Raw genomic sequence first — 18,799 nt, 5'->3', positions numbered from 1 at the left:
TACTACCATCCTAATCTACTATTTTGCTTCCAGTTTGCTCTTACTTTTTCTCAGAAACACGTATTGCCCTAATTTTTTAAAAAAAATATTGATCTCACCTCAGGCAGAGAAGTTTCCTTTTTTTTTCCATTAATTTGGGCCATACCCAGTGACATTCAGGGGTTACTCCTGGCTATGCGCTCAGAAACTGCTCCTGGCTTGGGGGACAATAGGGAACGTGGGGGATAGAATCGCGGTCTGTTCTAGATCAGTTGCTTGCAAGGCAAATACCCTACCACTGCACCATAGCTCTGGCCCCATTTCCTCATTTTTAAAAATGTATACTTGATGCTATTTAGGATCCTTTTATCTACTGTTGGAGCATTTCTAAAGTTGTTGACCAAATACCATTTTTATTTTAAGAGAAAAAAAATCCTCTTTGATAATTATTAATATATTATAAGTCAGTAAAACCAGCAATAGTCTACAAAACTGATTACATTTTGGTGTAGCTTGCTGGAGACAAGCTCAGTTGAAAGAAAGATTAAAAGCAAGTTACTATATGTTGTGATCTACTTCTTATATGTAACTGACTTCTTGATGTCATTGGGCTCTAAATTTTTGGCCTGCAAAGGCTATTTGATGGTATGCAAAATGTTGGTCTTCTAGAAACTGCTATTTGACTTTGAGATCCAGTCAAGCACAGAGATTAAAGCCACCTAAACTAGAAGGTGTGTTCGCTTTTAAAGATGTGTGTGCAGTTTGTATTTTATTGTTTTGTTTTATTTTGGTTGATAAAGAAACATTTTCTTCCCTCTTAATGTTTCTGGTAAGTAAATTTGGTGTTTAGTTTGTTTAGAAATTAGGCGGTGGCGCTGGAGGTAAGGTGCCTGCCTTGCCTGCGCTAGCCTAGGACGGACCGAGGTTTGATCCCCCGGCGTCCCATATGGTCCCCCAAGAAGCCAGGAGCAACTTCTGAGCGCATAGCCAGGAGTAACCCCTGAGCGTCACAGGGTGTGGCCCAAAAACCAAAAAAAAAAAAAAAAAAAAAGAAATTACACAAATTTGGATATATTAAAAAGAAAACATTGTCCTTGAGAGGGCATGACTATCTGGGGAGAAGAGTAAATTAATATATCTAGACAGAATCTTTAGCTACATTGCATCCCTGTGCTCTGTAACCCTTTAACCCTAAATAAAAAAGCAGAATCCACCAGAATTAATACTATTAATCAATTGAAATTAGCTTGATTTCTAGGTATTCAAAACCATGACAAAGAAGCAAAACTATATAAGAAAGTAAATTTTACTAATGGAAGAACACTGGTAGTTGTTTTAGGAGAAATGAACATAAACACAAAGAATATCAGAGAAGCCACTGTCCACATGTCTTGTGCTTTGTTCACTTTCAGTTCTCTCAACACCAGGGAGAAAAATCTATAGACTGACCTCTTGTCAATACTTTATTCATTTTTAATATTTTAAAATTATAACTCCATGCTTTACTAAGTTGTTCATAATACAGTTGTTTTGGATATTAAATCTTCGAATGCCAAGCCCACTATCAGGGTGATCTTCTCTCTAATAGTGTCCCCAGTGTCCCCTCACCACCATAACCTGCCCCCTTGCAGGCACAATTTACTTAAAGACAATCCTTTAACTCAATTCAGGACCCTTAGCTTTCTTTCTCCAGGGTCAGCCATTTTCTTCCTTTAGAAATTTGCCCTTTGTTCTAAGATGCACACATGACGACTGTTCATTCAAGATAGCTTTTAAAACTCAGCTGATCCTTTCCTTGAGAAACACCTAAACTCAGAGTTCTTTTAATTTCCTGAAGAATAAACATTTTTGGAAAGAATTTGGGAGACTGACACCCCCATCATTCACCAATACACACATACCATCAAAATATACACAGCATTATAGCCAACCTCTGACTATGAGTTGGTATGTCCAGATCACTATCATGTATTTGACCCGTTGTTTCTGTGTCTGTGTTATTGTTCTGTGTTTTTTCAGAGTTCAGCCAATGAAACTTTAACTGTATCTTCTTGGGGGGCTAGTCTGCACTGGCCATGAAAAACCACTTATTTAGTTAAGTGTCAGGTTATTAGATTCATTTATTCTGTTGGGTTTATCAACATTTTGAGAATTGGGCTTTTAAATTTAAATCAATAACAGAATATAAATGCCTGATAATATTACTTTCATACATGAAACATAAAATAATCAAATTATTATATTATGAATAAAAGTACCTAACCTTGTACATTGCTTATTTGAAAAATGGTTTTAAAAAATCTATTTTCTTTCTTCCAGCAAACAGCCAATATATCATCTTAGAAAAATACAAAATTAGAAACATTATATAAGCAACATCTCAATTAAATAGCAATGTGAAGGGAAATTTTTGTTAAGGTTTCTAACGTATCTTGAGGTCCTGGAGAATTAGAATAAGAGTAGTCACCTGGTGTTATTGAATCCCAACTACAAACATGCTTATAATCGTGGTTCTTAAAGATTTATATAAAAAAGAATAAAAGAATTATACACCACAATCAAGTAGAATTCATTCCTGGGATGCAAGGAAGATGGTTCAATATACATATATCAATTAGTATAGAATACCACATCAACAAAAGGAGAGATAAAAAACACAGATAATCTCAATAAAACCCATTTCACAAAATTAAAAAACAAAAACAACCAAACAAGTGAACTTTAAGGAAAAGTAATCTCGTGTCCTTTATTTGGTTAATTTTCAGATTGTTGGCAAGGAGACCTCTTCTAATCCAAATATTGGTTTAAGTATCTTGATGGGTGTGGGTGCTACTATCATGATTTTGGGGATCATGGGATGCTGTAGTGCCCTTACTGAACACCGCTTTGCACTGTTTGTGGTGAGTTCGCCAGGCAAGTCCTTATTTTCAGACTTTAGACTTTGGAGGAACTTCTTTATCTGTCCAGAATATATGCCAAGATGAATAAAACTTGTCATCAGAAGTTTTCTTTATAGAAGGTAATATGGTTGGCTTAAAGTAAAAGATTATGCTGAGAGTAGACATTTCATTCTTTCATTATTACCAACTGTTTGCTATGCACAAAAATGCATCAAGAAATTATACACAGCCTTTATGTACTAAAACTTTGGGGAATTTGGTAAACATTTGACCTAAGAAGAGATGGGCAAAGGTAGAAGAGGGAATTATTAACTCAGGGGAAGAAATAAATAAAGCATTTGTTTGAGGAAAAATGGACTCTAGGGTGAGATCCAGGAGGTAGTAGTGAGGCTTACTTGGGAAACTGTAAACCCTTGAGTTATGAATATAGCTTAAGTTATGAATTTATTTTCAGAGACTGGAGAGACGTATAGTGGAAAGGGCTCTTGCTTTTTACATGACTGACCCAGGTTCAATTTCTGGCTTCCCATATGATTCCAGAAGCACTGCCCGTGAGTGATCCCAAGTGCAGTGCCAGGAGTTACCTCTGAACATTGCAGTATGTGGCCCCCAAACAAACAGACAAAAATAAATAAAAGCATTTCTTTCAATATATGATAAGAGTTATGTCTAAGTGTAGGATCCTTTCAAATCATGTTCATACTAAGAAACTGATGAGATAAGATTTCTCAAGTTTCAGTGGGGATAGACTGGGTTGAGGTATCCATAGGAATCATCTTTAATATATACAAAAAATTAGCAGATATGGAAAACATACCGAAATGCATTGTCTGATAAACTCTTCTGTCAGTTTTCTATACAAAAGTATAAATGAGTTTTGTTTTATTGTTTTTTTGCTATTTTTACCTGACAGAAGAGTTTATTAGATCTTACCTTTTTTCTCACATTGGTCAGTAGTAGCATTATTGTATTTATGCCAGTAGAAAATATATTTTACAGGACCAGAGAGATAGCATGGAGGTAGTGCATTTGTCTTGCATGCAGAAGGTCAGTGGTTCAAATCCCGGCACCCCATATGGTCCCCTGAGCCTGCCAGAGGAGATTTCTGAGCATGGAGCCAGGAGTAACCCCTGAGTGCTGCCGGGTATGACCCAAAAACCAAAAAAAAAAAAAAAAAAAAAAAGAAAGAAAGAAAGAAAGAAAAGAAATATTACATATATTTTATGTGGGAAAACAGATTTTAATGAGTCATAGTAGTGCCTTGAAATTAATCAGGCTCCTTTTGCATTTGAGTTATTTAATGACTATAAAACAGGTTTCTGATTTTGTTTGTTGATTTTTTTTATTCTTTTAGACATTTAATTTGGCAGCTAATTTAGAGAGCACTTCCAAAATTCTGGTTTAGTTGATCTAGGTTAGGTTTCAGGAATTTACATTTATTATAAGCCCTCAGGTTATTCAAATAGTGATATAAACATGGCTTTGAATACACTTCCAAATGTGTGTTTGGTAAAGGAAAAGTAATAATATTTAACCATTTCATCAAGGATTTCAGACTTTATTTCACTCACATTAGACTAATCCCACTAATTTTATTAATACATTTTTGTTTTAATAATTTCCTTAGTCTTTGGAGCCAATATTTCTGAGTAGATGTGCTCAGAAAGTTTCCTGATTGGGTGGAATAAAGAGTGTTGTTAGTATTCAATTAATTATACAGTCTGATTGCCGAAAGAAATGCCAGACTGAAATGTCTTAAGATATTAGTGAGCGCATTAGAGAAAATACAACTAATTTCTTTTATTTTTTTGTCTTTCAGTTTTTTGTGAGTTTATTTGTTCTCTTAATCATGCAAGTGACAGCAGGCATCATATCACTTGCTCTCAGATCTCAGGTATGTACAATATATTGTACACAGGTGTGTACAATATATTTTATAGTTTTCAAAAAGTGTGAAAATGATAATACTTGCTTCTGTCTTATGTAAGTTGGTAATATACATTTTCTGTTTTTTTAGATTGACAAAATTTTTAAGCACACTATGGTTGGCCATGTCAAACTTTTAGACTCAACAGATGAAAAAGGAAAATATTTCCAGGAAGTTCTGATCACATATCAAGAGAAGGTAATTAGAATTTGTAGGATATTTGGAGATTAAGCATAATTCCAACATGTTTTCTTAATTTGCAGAAGACTTATGTATTAAAAATTAAAAACCCACTTTTCATATGTAACTGATTATTCTGCTCCAATGAAATAAGAAACATACACTAGTGTTGATTGTTTTCTAGTTTATTACTAAAATTTGAGACCATTTAGAAGGAGAAAAATTGAGAAGATATATTTATTTATAGATTGGGTCAAATCTATACTCTTTCTCCTACTCTCTGTCTCTCCTACACTCTTCTTCCCTGACTCTGTTCCCTTTCCCCCTATAGCATTTATTATTGCTTACTATGTACCAAATCTTATATTTTCTTGAACATTTAATTTTCATAATAACTATGGGATGGATAATGTCATTTTAAAATTTTCCATGTTTTACAGGTAAGATTTGGGTTTAGAGAGGTGTGGGCTAACAAATAGGGTTAGATATTAGATATTAGATAGGGTTAGAATTTGTTGTCCAGATTAGTTGACTTGTTAATTCTTTTTAATGAATATTGTGAACATGCCTTATGCTGCTCTGTTCTTTAAAGTCAAAATTTGTGCAGGTATTTATTGAGGGTAGGCTACTATCTGATTCCTACGTAATTATTTAACTGTGCTAAATGTGATTCCATACAGAAAAAATCCAATAAAATATGATTTGTTTGGCTTCTTAAGACTGTAAACAATGCTGCTTGCCTGCCTTCACATCATTTCTCATCTGTGGAAAGATATTTCTACATTTTCTTCATTTCTTTATACCATCTGTACTTGAGAGCTTGACTAATATATGAATTTGTGAGACTTTTTCTCATAATTTTTTTCATAATTCTCAACATGTTAGCTACATGTAGATTCATCTGATATATATCCTAGAAATTCTTTTTCTTTCTTTATGTTATTCTGGACCTTGAATCCAGAGCCTTATGTAATCAAAGCATATGCTCCCAGTGATTTGCATCCTGGGCTTTTAGGATTATTAGAATCTTAGAGTGGTGTATTCTATGTAAGACATTTTTAACCTGAATTCCCATTAATTCAAATATTTTATGGTTATGCAACTCTATACTCTAGTTAAAGATTTGGGAGCTAAAAGTTACTAAATTTTTCCTTTACCTTATCATTTTCACCCAGTATTATTAGTATTTTAATTTTTCATTTGAAGTAAAATGAATTTCAGTATCATATTCTTAGCTACCCTATAGTTGCATTCTTCAACCCTCTCCCTTATAAGTTTTATTTTTATTCTAGAGCCCAGATTATTCCTGGTTTAAAGCAGAAAGAATTAAGACAATTTAGTCCCTTTACTGAGAGGGTCTAAACATTTTTGGTTCTTATTTCCTAGTAGTTGACCTAGACAATGGCTAGATTTCTGGGTTGGGTCTTGAGTCATATGGCTGTACATCTTCCCAAATATTCAGGGTCTTGATACCAATATAGGTTTCCTTCTCCTGCTGCATAAATCCTAAACCCGAAGGTTTAATCTTTTCTATTTTAAAGTTTTCAGAGTGCAAATGAATTGTATAAGTGAATATACCAAATGGAGATTCAAATATCAAAGTGAAAGAATTCAATGTAATAAATTTCACAATATTTGGATAGAGCACATGCTTACTCTAGTCAGTTTACTTAAGTGGCTTACTAACCACCTGTTGTAATTTTAAAGAACTATGGCAGAGATTTGAATAAAAATTATTTGATAACATTCAGATGTAAAACACCCCATTTTCTTGGATTCCTGGTGAAGATCACTTGTCTAGTACTAGTTGTATCATTCACTTTTTAGCTTGTCCATCTAGCTGCTACAGAATGTTCAACAAATCCTAACCCACTTTTCCCCTTAAGCTACTAATATATTTTATTTGCTGACCAGTGTTATGACAATTTTAGCCTATTTACTCCTTTTTTTGTCATCTATATGTATTTATTTTAAACTTCCCTAAGGAATCCAGAAGCATATTCTATTTCAAATATAAAATGATCTGTGATTGTGCAGAGTAAATTATGTAAGTGCATACATGCATTTGTATTACTTGTTTTGAGAATTCACATTAACTAATACATTTCAAGAATGTTTATTCGTAATATGTCTACCGCAGATAGAGCACCTAATCATGTCTACCACACCTAATCATAAACACCAGGAGAAAAGAAAAGGATAATATTTCATAAAATCTCTCCTCTTCATATATTGACCTTGGAAATGACTAACTTATCTATCTCCTTGTCATATGCATTTTTCTGAATCATATACTTGTGCAATTTTATCCTATTTTGTTTCCTTTTATTAAAATTTAGCCTTTAAATTCAAGTTTCAAAAGACTTATGGCTTCATCACATGAATGGACTAGCTTAAATTTATTAAGTTCTCTTTAGAATCCAATTCTGTTCTTCATATGTTAATTTTGTTGGTATCTCTATATCTAGCATAATATAAAAATAATTCACCTATATCATTTACTACTATATTGAGAACATTAATTTTATATTAGAACATAGTAACAATGATAACAATAAAGCAATACAATAATAATGCCTAATACATATTTAAATTTTTATGGCCAAACACTGGACTGTGAGTTTCACTCTTTAGAAAATATTTGAGGGAGGAATCTGCCCCTGCTATTTGATTACCAATTGGGAGAGACTGTGCGTGTTGCCTGTGTGTGTTTCTCTACTGTCCTGGGTCCTGAATCTCTCCTGAGTGGGCCGAGAAGAGCCCAGCAAAATCACTCTCCTAGAGTTGCTCAGGCCAGGCTGGAAAGCCAAGGGAGACTGTGTCCTAGAGTGAAAACAAGCTATCAGTGCAGAAAGGCACTGATATTGCAGAAAGGCAGGTTCTCTGCTGTGACTTCAGGCTGGAGGAATGTGCCCCTGCTGTGTGATTACCAATTGGGAGAGACTTGTGCATGTCACCTGTGAGTGTTTCTCTACTGTCCTGTGTCCTGAACCTCTCTACTGTGTGGGCTGAGAAGGGCCTAGAAAAATCACTCTCCTAGAGGCTCCAGAAGAGCATGGCCGCTCCACTCTGTTTCATGGCCGTGCACTCTTTCTAACGAATGAAGCCCACCATAATACGCAGAAAAAAATCACACAGCAAGTGTGACAATGGGGAAACAGCAGGCAAACACCATGCACAGAGAATGAAGATGATAGCTCTGATGACACAAAAAATACCAATCATCTGATTAACCTCTCAAATAAGGAGTTTAGAATAGAAATATGGAGGATCCTCATGAAAATCAAAGAAAATATAGCTCTAGCTGAACAGAACACAAAGACAGAAATCAGAAAACTCCAAACTAAAATAACAGATTTAAAAAACACTGTAGCTCAGCTGAAAAACTCAGTGGACAGTCTCACCAGCAGGGTAACAACAGCCGAGGACAGAATCAATGAACTGGAAGATCAAATGCAGAACAACCCTATACAGCAGAAGGAACTAGAAAAGAACCTTAAGGCAAATGATCATACAATGGAAAAAGTACTGAAAGAATGAGAACAAATGAAAATAGAAGTCTTTGATAAACTCAACAGAAACAACGTAAGAATCATTGGAGTCCCAGAGGCCCATGAAGGAGATCCACAGAAAGAATCAACAGTCAAAGACATCATCACAGAGAAACTCCCAAAGCTAAAGACTGCATGCAAACAAATCCTGCATGCCCAAAGAGCTAAAAGAGACCCAAAGAAGAACACCCCAAGACACATCCTAGTCACAATGACAAATCCTACAGACAGAGATAGAATACTGAAAGCAAGATCAAAAACGGAAATTACATTCAAAGGAGCATCCATAAGATTTACAGCAGACATGTCACAAGAAACTCTCAAGGCCAGAAGACAGTGGTAGGATATTGTGACAAGACTGAATGAAATGGCGGCTTCACCTAAAATACTGCACCCAGCTCAACTCATGTTTAGGTTTGAAGGAAGAATACATAGCTTCATGGATAAACAACAACTCAGAAACTTCACAAATGCAAAACCAGTCTTAAAGGAAAACCTGAAAGATCTACTTTAAAACAAGAGAGACCAACAAACACACCAAACCTATACACAAAGATGACAATAAATCCTATGACAGTCATCTCTCTCAATGCCAATGGACTAAATGCACCAGTTAAGAAACATGGAGTGGTGAAATGGATCAAAAAGATGAACCCAACCTTCTGCTGTCTACAAGAAGCACACCTGAATAGTCAGAACAAACACAAATTCAAAATCAAAGGCTGGAGGAAAATCATTCAAGCAAACAACACCTTTAAAAAAGCTGGGGTGGCCATATTAATATCTGATGACACTAACTTTAAACTCAGAGAAGTTGTAAGAGACAAAGATGGACACTTTGTACAAGAATATGTGCAACAGGAAGCAATCACACTACTAAACATATATGTACCCAATGAGAGACCAGAAAATGATCTAATACAATTATTGACAAATTAGAAAGAAGACATCAATGATAACAAAATAATTGTGGGAGACCTCAACACGGCCCTGTCAACACTTGAATGGTCAACCAGACTGAAACCCAATAAAAATAATATCCCTGATAGAGAAATGGAAGAAAGAAGACTAGTAAATATATATATACATACATATGTGTTTATATGTATGTATATATATAGGACCATCCCCAGAAACCTGAATATACATTCTTCTCCAATGTACATGGGTCATTCTCCAGGATAGACCACATGCTGGCACATAAAACATACCTCCATAAAATCAAGAATATAGAAATCTGGAAGGCTTCCTTTGCTGTCCACAAGGCTCTGAAGTTAGATGTGAACTACAAAGGGACACAGAAGAAATACTTTAACAACTGGAAATTAAACAGCCTGCTACTGAACAACCAACAGTGGGTCCAAGATAAAATCAAGAGGAAATCAAAACTTTCCTGGAAAAAAATGACAATGAAGATACAAACTATCAGAATTTATGGGACACAGGAAAAGTGGCCCTGAGAGGAAAATTTATAGCTTTGCAAGAACACATCAGGAAGAAAGAATGGGCATACCTGAACAGCTTAATGATGCAGCTTATAAACATTAGAAAATGATCAACAAAAGGAACCAAAAAATAGGGAGACAGAAGGAAATAACAAAGCTGAGAGCAGAAATCAATGAAGTGGAAACCCAAAAAATAACCTGAAAGATCAACAAAAGCAGAAGTTGCTTTTTTGGAAAAATAAACAAGATTGATAGACCATTGACAAAACTCACAAACAATGAGAGAGAGAAACTTGCTAATCCGTATTAGAAATGAAAAGTGAGAGATCACTACAGATATTGCAGAGATTCAAAGGGTAATCAGAGACTAGTTGAGAAACTCCACGCCACTAAGCATGAGAACCTGGAAGAAATGGATAAATTCTTGGACTCATATAATCTTCCACGGTTGAGTTAAGGGGCATGTAGCATATCTAAACACCCCCATCACTATAGAGGAAATTACAACGGTAATCAAATGTCTGCCCCCCAAAAAAGGCCCAAACCCAGATGGATTTACTAATGAATTTTTTCAAATCTTTCAAGAGGAACTACTACCAATACTGGCTAGACTCTTTCATGAAATTGAAAAAAACAGGAACACTTCCAAACAGCTTTTATGAAGCCAACATCAACTTGATACTAAAACTAAACAGAGATACTCCCAAAAAAGAAAATTACAGACCAATATCCCTGATGAACACAGATGCAAAGATCCTCAACAAAATACTGGCAAATAGGATGCCTCATCAAGAATATCATTCACTATGATCAAGTAGGTTTCATCCCAGGAATGCAAGGCTGGTTTAACATCCATAAATCTATTGACATGATACACAACGCCAACAACAAGAAAAATAAAAATCATATGATCATATCAATAGATGCAGAGAAAGCATTTGATAAGGTCCAACACCCATTTGATGAAAACTCTCAGCAAGATGGGAATGAAAAGAACCTTTCTCAAAATAGTTAAGCCCATCTACCACAAGCCAATGGCAAATATTATCCTCAATGGAGAAAAAGTCAAAGCCTTCCCTCTAAATTCTGGTACAAGACAAGGCTGTCCTCTCTCACCACTCCTCTTCATAGTACTGGAAGTACTTGCTATAGCGATTAGGCAAGAAAAAGATATCATAGGCATCCAGATAGAAAAGAAAGAAGTCTGTCATTGTTTGTAGATGACATGATACTCTAATTAGAACAACCTAAAGACTATCAAAAAGCTTCTAGAAACAATAGATTCATATAGCAATGTGGCAGGCTACAAAATTAACACAAATCAATGGTCTTTTTATACATCAATAATGAAAGGGAAGAAATGGACATTAGAAAACAACCCCATTCACATTAGTGCCACACAAACTCAAATATCTTGAAGTAGACTTGACCAAAGACGTGAAGGACAAAAACAAAAACGAAACAAAACAAAAAAAAAACCAATAAAACCCTGCTCCAAGAAATAAGAGAGGACAGATGGAAATGGAAAAACATACCCTGCTCATGGATTGGCAGGATTAACATTATTAGAATGGCAATACTCCCCAAAGCGTTGTACAGATTTAATGTGATCCCTCTAAAGATACCCACTACATTCTTCAAAGAAGTGGATCAAAACTTTTGAAATTCATTTGGAACAATAAACACCCTCGAATAGCTAAAGAAATCCTTGGGAAAAGAAATATGGGAGGCATTACTTTCCCCAACTTTAAACTGTATTACAAAGCAATAGTTATCAAAATAGCTTTATGAAAAGCAATATGGAGATTCCTCCAAAAACTGGAAATTGAGCTCCCATATGATCCAGCTATACCATTCCTAGGAATATACCCTAGGAACACAAAAATACAATACAAAAATCCCTTCCTTACACCTATATTCATTGCAGCACTATTTACAATAGCCAGACTCTGGGAACAACCAAGATGCCCTTTAACAGATGAAAGGCTAAAGAAACTATGGTACATATACAGAATGGAATATTATGCGACCATCAGTAGAGATGAAATCATGAAATTTTCTTATCCATGGTTGTACATGGAATCTATTATGTTGAGTGAAATAAGTCAGAGGGAGAGAGATAGACACCGAATAGTCTCACTCATCTATGGTTTTTAAAAAAAATTAAGGTCATTATTAAAATAATTTTCAGAGACAAAAAGAGAAGAGGGCTGGAAGTTCCAATTCACTACATGAAGCTCACCACAAAAAGTGATGAGTACAGTTAGAGAAATAACTACATTGAGAACTATCATAACAGTGTAAATGAATGAGGGAAGTAGAAAGCATATCTAGAGTACAGGTGGGAAGGAGGGAGATTTAGGACATTGTTGATGGAAATATTGCACTGTTGAAGGGGGGTGTTCTTTACATGACTGAAACCCAACCAAAATCATGTTTGTAATCAAGGTATTTAAATAAAGATATTAATAAAAATAAATGGTACCAAAAACAAGAAAAGACAATATTTTCAATACATAAAAGTTACATATTATTGTTCATGATTACTATTGGTTTAATTTTAGAGGTACAGAAACTGGGATATCAAGAAGTGTCAGTAATAAGGCTCTCAGTCAGTAAGAGAAGGTTCTGTCCATATCTAGAAGGTTCTGTCCATATCTTGTCATTGCATTGCCTCTGATGTTGGAAAACCATCCAGTCTTTGTTCTTTTTTCCTTAATATATCTCCCTCCTTTCTTCTTGAATTTTCTCTAACAGTGAAAGAAATTAGGATTAAAATGAGAGATAATTACTTTTCTTTTAACCTAATATTAAAGTCATATATCCTGAGTCATTTTCCTTATCACATTTTGATTTTTCTTTCCAATACATAGTCATAAAATTCCATTTCCCTCCCCTTTTCTTATTCTTCCTCCATGTTCTTATTCATTCATCTTTTGGGATATATCCTACAGTGCTCAGGGGTTACTCCTACATCTCCACTCATGAATTATATGGGATGCTGGTATTTGAACTTGGGTCTGTGTCATGCAAGACGAGTGTCCTACCTGAGTTACTTTCTCTGGTCTATTTTGATTCTTTCTGGACTTGAATACTTTGGCAATTTTCTATGATATTTGTCTCTTATTTTGTACTCATTACTATATTTCAGAGGCCTTCAAATTATTATTTTGGTCCTTTAGGATACCTTTTTGTCCGTTGGGAAACCTTTTAGTGTTTTGTAAAGGTTGATCAGAGGTCAGGTATAGGGAACTATATCGTTTTATTTACTGGGAGACGCTATCTTTAAAACTGCTTATCTCTTTTGAAATAAAGTTCTTTAAAGAAAACTAGTCTCTCTTGTGAATTCTATATAAATGTCTTTACCAAAATCTAGAATGCATCAACTAGATTCTTTTCTTCCCTTTGAAGGTTCAAAAGTAAATAGGCATTGTTAGAGGTTTGAATTTGCTTTTTTGCATGTAGCTGACCAGTTTTCCCAATACAGCTAGTTGAATGGGCTTTCTTTTCTTTCCTTTTTTTTGCCCCTATATCAAAGACAAATTATATATGTTCAGATCCACCTCAGAATATTCAAGTCTATTCCATTAATCTGAGGGTCTATCTTTATTTCAGTACTATGCTCCTCTGTTCATCGTAACACTATTTACAATAACCAGACCTGGGAACAACCCAAGTGCCAAGAACAAATGAGTGGCTAAAACTATGGTACATCTACACAACAGAATACTATGTAACTAATAGGAAAAATGAAGTCATGAATTTTGCTTATACATGGGTGGATATAAAGTGTATTCTGCTGAGTGAAAATGAGTCAAGCACATGGATAGATATAGAATAATCTCATTTATTTGTGGGAGGTTGGAAGCTTGCCACAAATAGTGGAACAGTGCAGTTAGGGTAGAGAAAGGATCACTATGATAAGGATAGTTGGAACTGATCACTCTGAATAATAACTAGGTGGTGAACAGAGATAAAGTGATATGCACGATAACCTTTTATTAAAATAGTAATAAAACCACAGTGTCTAAAAATGGGAGAAAGAGATAGTTAGGAAACAATAGAAGAGAGTGTGAGTGAGAGAGAGTGTATGTGTGAGAGAGAGACAGTGAGAGAGAAAGAGAGAGAGAGAGAGAGAGAGAGAGAGAGAGAGAGAGAGAGAGAGAGAGAGAGAGAGAGAGAGAGAGAAGTAAAATGTTTGCTCCAGAGGCAAGCATGGAGAACAGTGGGAGAAAAACTGGGGTCATTGGTGGTGGAAGTGTTCATAGATGAAGGGTGGTGTACACTTTAAGAATGAAACTCAATCATGAACAACTTTGTAATCATGTTGTTTAAAAAAATTTTTAAAAAAAAGCAGATTGGAGGAGAGGCAAAAAAAAAAAAGTATAGCAGGCAGAGTTCTAGCCTTGCATTAAACTGACAGAAGTTTGATCCCCTGTTCACCATATGGCTTCCCAATCTTCATTAAGACAAATATGATTCTTGACAAATATAAGATCAGTTGACTTCACAAAAACCTGACTGTTGAGAAGGAACAAAAGCTGAAAGAGCTGGAGAAAGTCTGCAACGCCATCATCACCAAGTTGTTCCAGAGTGCTGTGGCATGCCAAGAGGCATATTCGCCTGGTTGCTTCCCTGGAGGAGCTAATCTATTTTGTGATGTATCCTTGGGGCCAAGGAAAGTTAATTTAGCTAGTATTATACAATATTATATATAATATTATATTATATAATATATATAGCCTTGTTCCACACAAAACATTCAAGAACCCAAATTTATAGCCATTCCATGGCAGTTATAGTAACAAAAGGTTGTTCTTGATATTTGTGTATGGAACATGTGTACAAGAAAAGTAAATAAAGATTTCACTTTTTAATCACTGTATCATAAATAAAAATACAATGTCTTAAAATATTTAAAATTTGCAAACAAATAGAATGCATCTCTGTGTGTCGATTTAGGAATAAGTACTGAGCACAGCTAGGCATGGTCTCAAAACAAAACAGAAGTAGATGGTGGAATTGTCAGGTTTTCTTTAAATTCTTCAACTGTCTCATCAACCTTCTTTTCACTTGATTTTTTTTTTAATTAGGTCATACCCGGCAGTGCTCAGGGATTACTCCTGGCTTTGTGCTCAGAAGTCACTCCTGGCTAGCTAGGGGGACCATATGGGATGCCAAAATTCGAAGTAGGGTCCATCCTGTGTTGGCTGCGTGCAAGGCAAACACCTTACCACTGTGCTATAATACGGCCCCATCAATCTTATTTTTCTTCATTTATATTAATACTACAAAGTAGTAGTATTTTTTTCTTTTTTTTTTCTTCTATATTCAAATGGGTAGTGAAATGACCTGAATTTCAGTGGAAAGTACTTCCCGGTGGCACTCAGGGGTTACTACTGGCTATGCACTCAGAAGTCGCTCCTGGCTTGGGGACCATATGGGATGCTGGGGGATTGAACCACGGTCCCTTCAAGGCTAGCGCTGGCAAGGCAGACACCTTACCTCTAGCGCCACTGTGCCGGCCCCTGAAAGTACTTCTTAATAATGATTTCATAAGCATAAAATTCATTGTATTGACATGTTCTTTATTTATGAATACCTGTTTTTTTCATATACTTTTTTTTTAAATCAGTTTAAATGCTGTGGTTTGATCAATGGAGCTTCTGACTGGGGAAGTAATTTTGATGAAAATCGTAAGTCATGTGACTGCAAAGATGAGGCAGATGATTGCATAAATTATGGTGGAAGAACTGTTTACAGACAGGTAAGAACTAAATTAAATTTGGCCCAGAAAGTGGTTCATTTAATTTCCTTTCACAACAGAATTCTACTGACGCACAATAGAATTAATGTATATAATTATATTGAAGAAATTTGAATTATGATATGAAAGTCTCTATGCAAAATTCTTACTCAAAGATATAAGCAAACGGTGGAGATACAGTATAAAGGTGAGGGCACATGACTTATGTATGACTAGCCCTTGTTCAATCCTAATTTTATTTGGTCCTCCAAACACCATCAGGCACACCTTCAAAACCTCGAATTACTGCTGGCTTCAGGTCTAGAGGCTTCTGAGTGCTACTGGGTTGATCTAGGTAATTCAATTACTAAAAAACTCAATAAGTACTACATTCTCAGATTATTGCATTTAATCACCAGACATGTTGGTTGAGCATTACATGGAATAACTATTGTAGTTTAGGAACCCTGTTTGGGACCCCTCCCCAAATAGAGATAAATGATTTTAAAATTTGTTTTAAGTGATTTACAAAGTTATTTCTAGTTGGGTTTCAGGTATATAATATCCCAACACCAATCCTGCTAACAGTGTTAACTTCCCCCAACAATATCTCATTTTCCTCCCAACTCAGCTTGCCTATTTGATGAAACAAAATTTAAACTTTGTTGTTGTGATTGATAGCATCAAAGCAGAATGTTAAAAAGAAATGAAGTAGTTTGAGGGCCATATCACCTGTAAATTACACTGTATTTAAGTTGCAACAAATAAGAAATAAATAAAAGATTCTATGTGTTACCTGACCAGGGATTTGTACAGCTAGAATCAGCAAATAACTCTGAGAAAAATGTTTAGTTAATGTATCTTGAAACATGCATCTGAATGCAGGTGTGCACTCATACTTGAAATCATTTGATCTCAAAATCATATATTCATCTTTCTCTGACTCATTTTGCTCAGCAAAATACTCCATATACATCCACATATAAGGAAATTACATAACTTCATTTTTCTTAACAGCTACATAGTATTCAAATGTGTAGATGTACCATAATTTCTTTAACAGTTGTTATGAAGTGAAATCACTGACACAAAAAGCAGAGGGAGACACCATCAAAAGAGAATTAAAGACTGATCTCCTGAATGAACACATACGCAAAGATCCTCTACAAATTACTGGCAAATAGAATAAAAAATTTCATCAGAAAAGGTCAGATACTATCACCAAATAGCATTAATCCTGGGGATGCAAGGATAGTTTGCCATAGGAAAGTCAATGAGCATAATGCACCATATCAATAAAAGAAAAAAATAAACATAATACAATCATATAAATAGATACAGAGAAAGCATTTGACAAGATCCAACCCATTCATGATAAAAACTCATGACAAAACTGGAATGAAAGGGACTTTTCTATGTATAGTCAAAGTCATTTACCACTAGCCTATGCTAAATATTGTAAATGGGGAAAAACTAGAAGTCTTTCATCAAAGAGCTGACATAGACAAGGTTACCCATTCACAATTCTATTCAATATAGTACTGGTATTACTTTCCATAGCAATTAACAACAACAATATATATGTATGAATGTATATATAGGGTAAATATATATATATATATGTTGTGTATGTAAATATTTTGGGGGATTACTATGTTGCTCACCCTAATCTGATTAGGTGATTGTGCCCTACCCTAGGTTGTGACCTGGCATTCTGCCCCCACCCTAGGGTAGGACCTGATTCTGCTTCCACCATTGGTTGGTATCTGATCCCACCATGGGGTGGGACCTGACTCTGGAGTATAAGAACAAGGGTCTGTGGAAGGCGGGGGCTTTTTTGCTGGCTGGAACTGAAGCTGAGTCTTTGGACTTCAGTTTTGTCCATCCGAATAAAGCAAATATTTCCACGAGCCTGACTGTCTGCGAGCTGTTTACCCGCCGTTTCACCTCAGAACCGTGGGCTAGACAGGGTGGCAGACACGTGCTCCGAGCTGGAAGAAAAGGGCCTCATTCTCCATCCCTCCATCAGTCAACCTCTTCAGGGGCTGTCCTGCTACATATATATATGTACATATATAGGGTACCCAGATAGGAAAGGAAGACTCTGCAATCACGGATTAAATACATGCTACTGTATTTAAAAAAAATCCTAACTACCAAAAAAAACCTTCTAAAAACAATAGATTTATATAGTGAAGTAACAGGTTACAAAATTAATACCTAAAAATCCATGACTTTTCTATATACAAATCATGAAAGAGCAATGGCTATGTGGTGCAGAGGCTTAAACAAATGTCCACTACATGCAAGTCAAGAAATTTATTCCTGTCCTATTTCTCTGGCCTCCTTTTCCTTTCAACACATTGATGTTATGATGCCTTTGTTATTGTATAATTTGCAAACATATCCATCCATATAATTACTAGCACAAAAGTACAAATGAATCTTTTATTAAAAAATTTAAAATCATGATTTTCCCACCCTACCTTTTCATTTGAAGTTGCTGTCATGATTGGAAGTTGTGAGTTTGGTTGCAATGTTTACATACTTTGGCTGGACCACACTCAGTCACAGTCTCTGTACATAACTGGCCACAGAGCACTGTAGATTGCACATTTTGTCATGGTGGCAAGAATCAAAAGTGGTAGTGTTTGGAACATGGGCAGTGCAGGGAATTAAACTCTTGTTTTAAAAACACATTTAAAAAATGAGGCCGGAGTGATAGGACGCTTGCCTTGCATGTACCTGATCCAGGACGGACCTTGGTTTGATCCCTGGTGTCCTTTATGGTCCCTGAGCCAGGAGCAATTTCTGAGCACATAGCCAGGAGTAACCCCTGAGCGTCTTATGGTGTGACCCCAAAAGAAAAACAAAACAAAACAAAACAAAACAAAAAATACATTAAAAAATGGGCATTGTGATGTGCTGACTGTTATGAATAGGATTTCATACATGAATTAATACACAACACACACTCCATTCATGTGTCCACTTTCCTCCATATTGTCTCAGTGTTTCTCACCTACCCTTCCCACCCCACTATGGCAAGGCATAGCCGGGTGTGACCCAAA

The sequence above is a fragment of the Suncus etruscus genome, chromosome 11 (genome assembly GCF_024139225.1).
Source record: "Suncus etruscus isolate mSunEtr1 chromosome 11, mSunEtr1.pri.cur, whole genome shotgun sequence".
NCBI classification, from domain to species: domain Eukaryota; kingdom Metazoa; phylum Chordata; class Mammalia; order Eulipotyphla; family Soricidae; genus Suncus; species Suncus etruscus.
The sequence above is the reverse complement of the archived record's forward strand: the minus strand, read 5'-3'. Positions refer to the sequence as shown.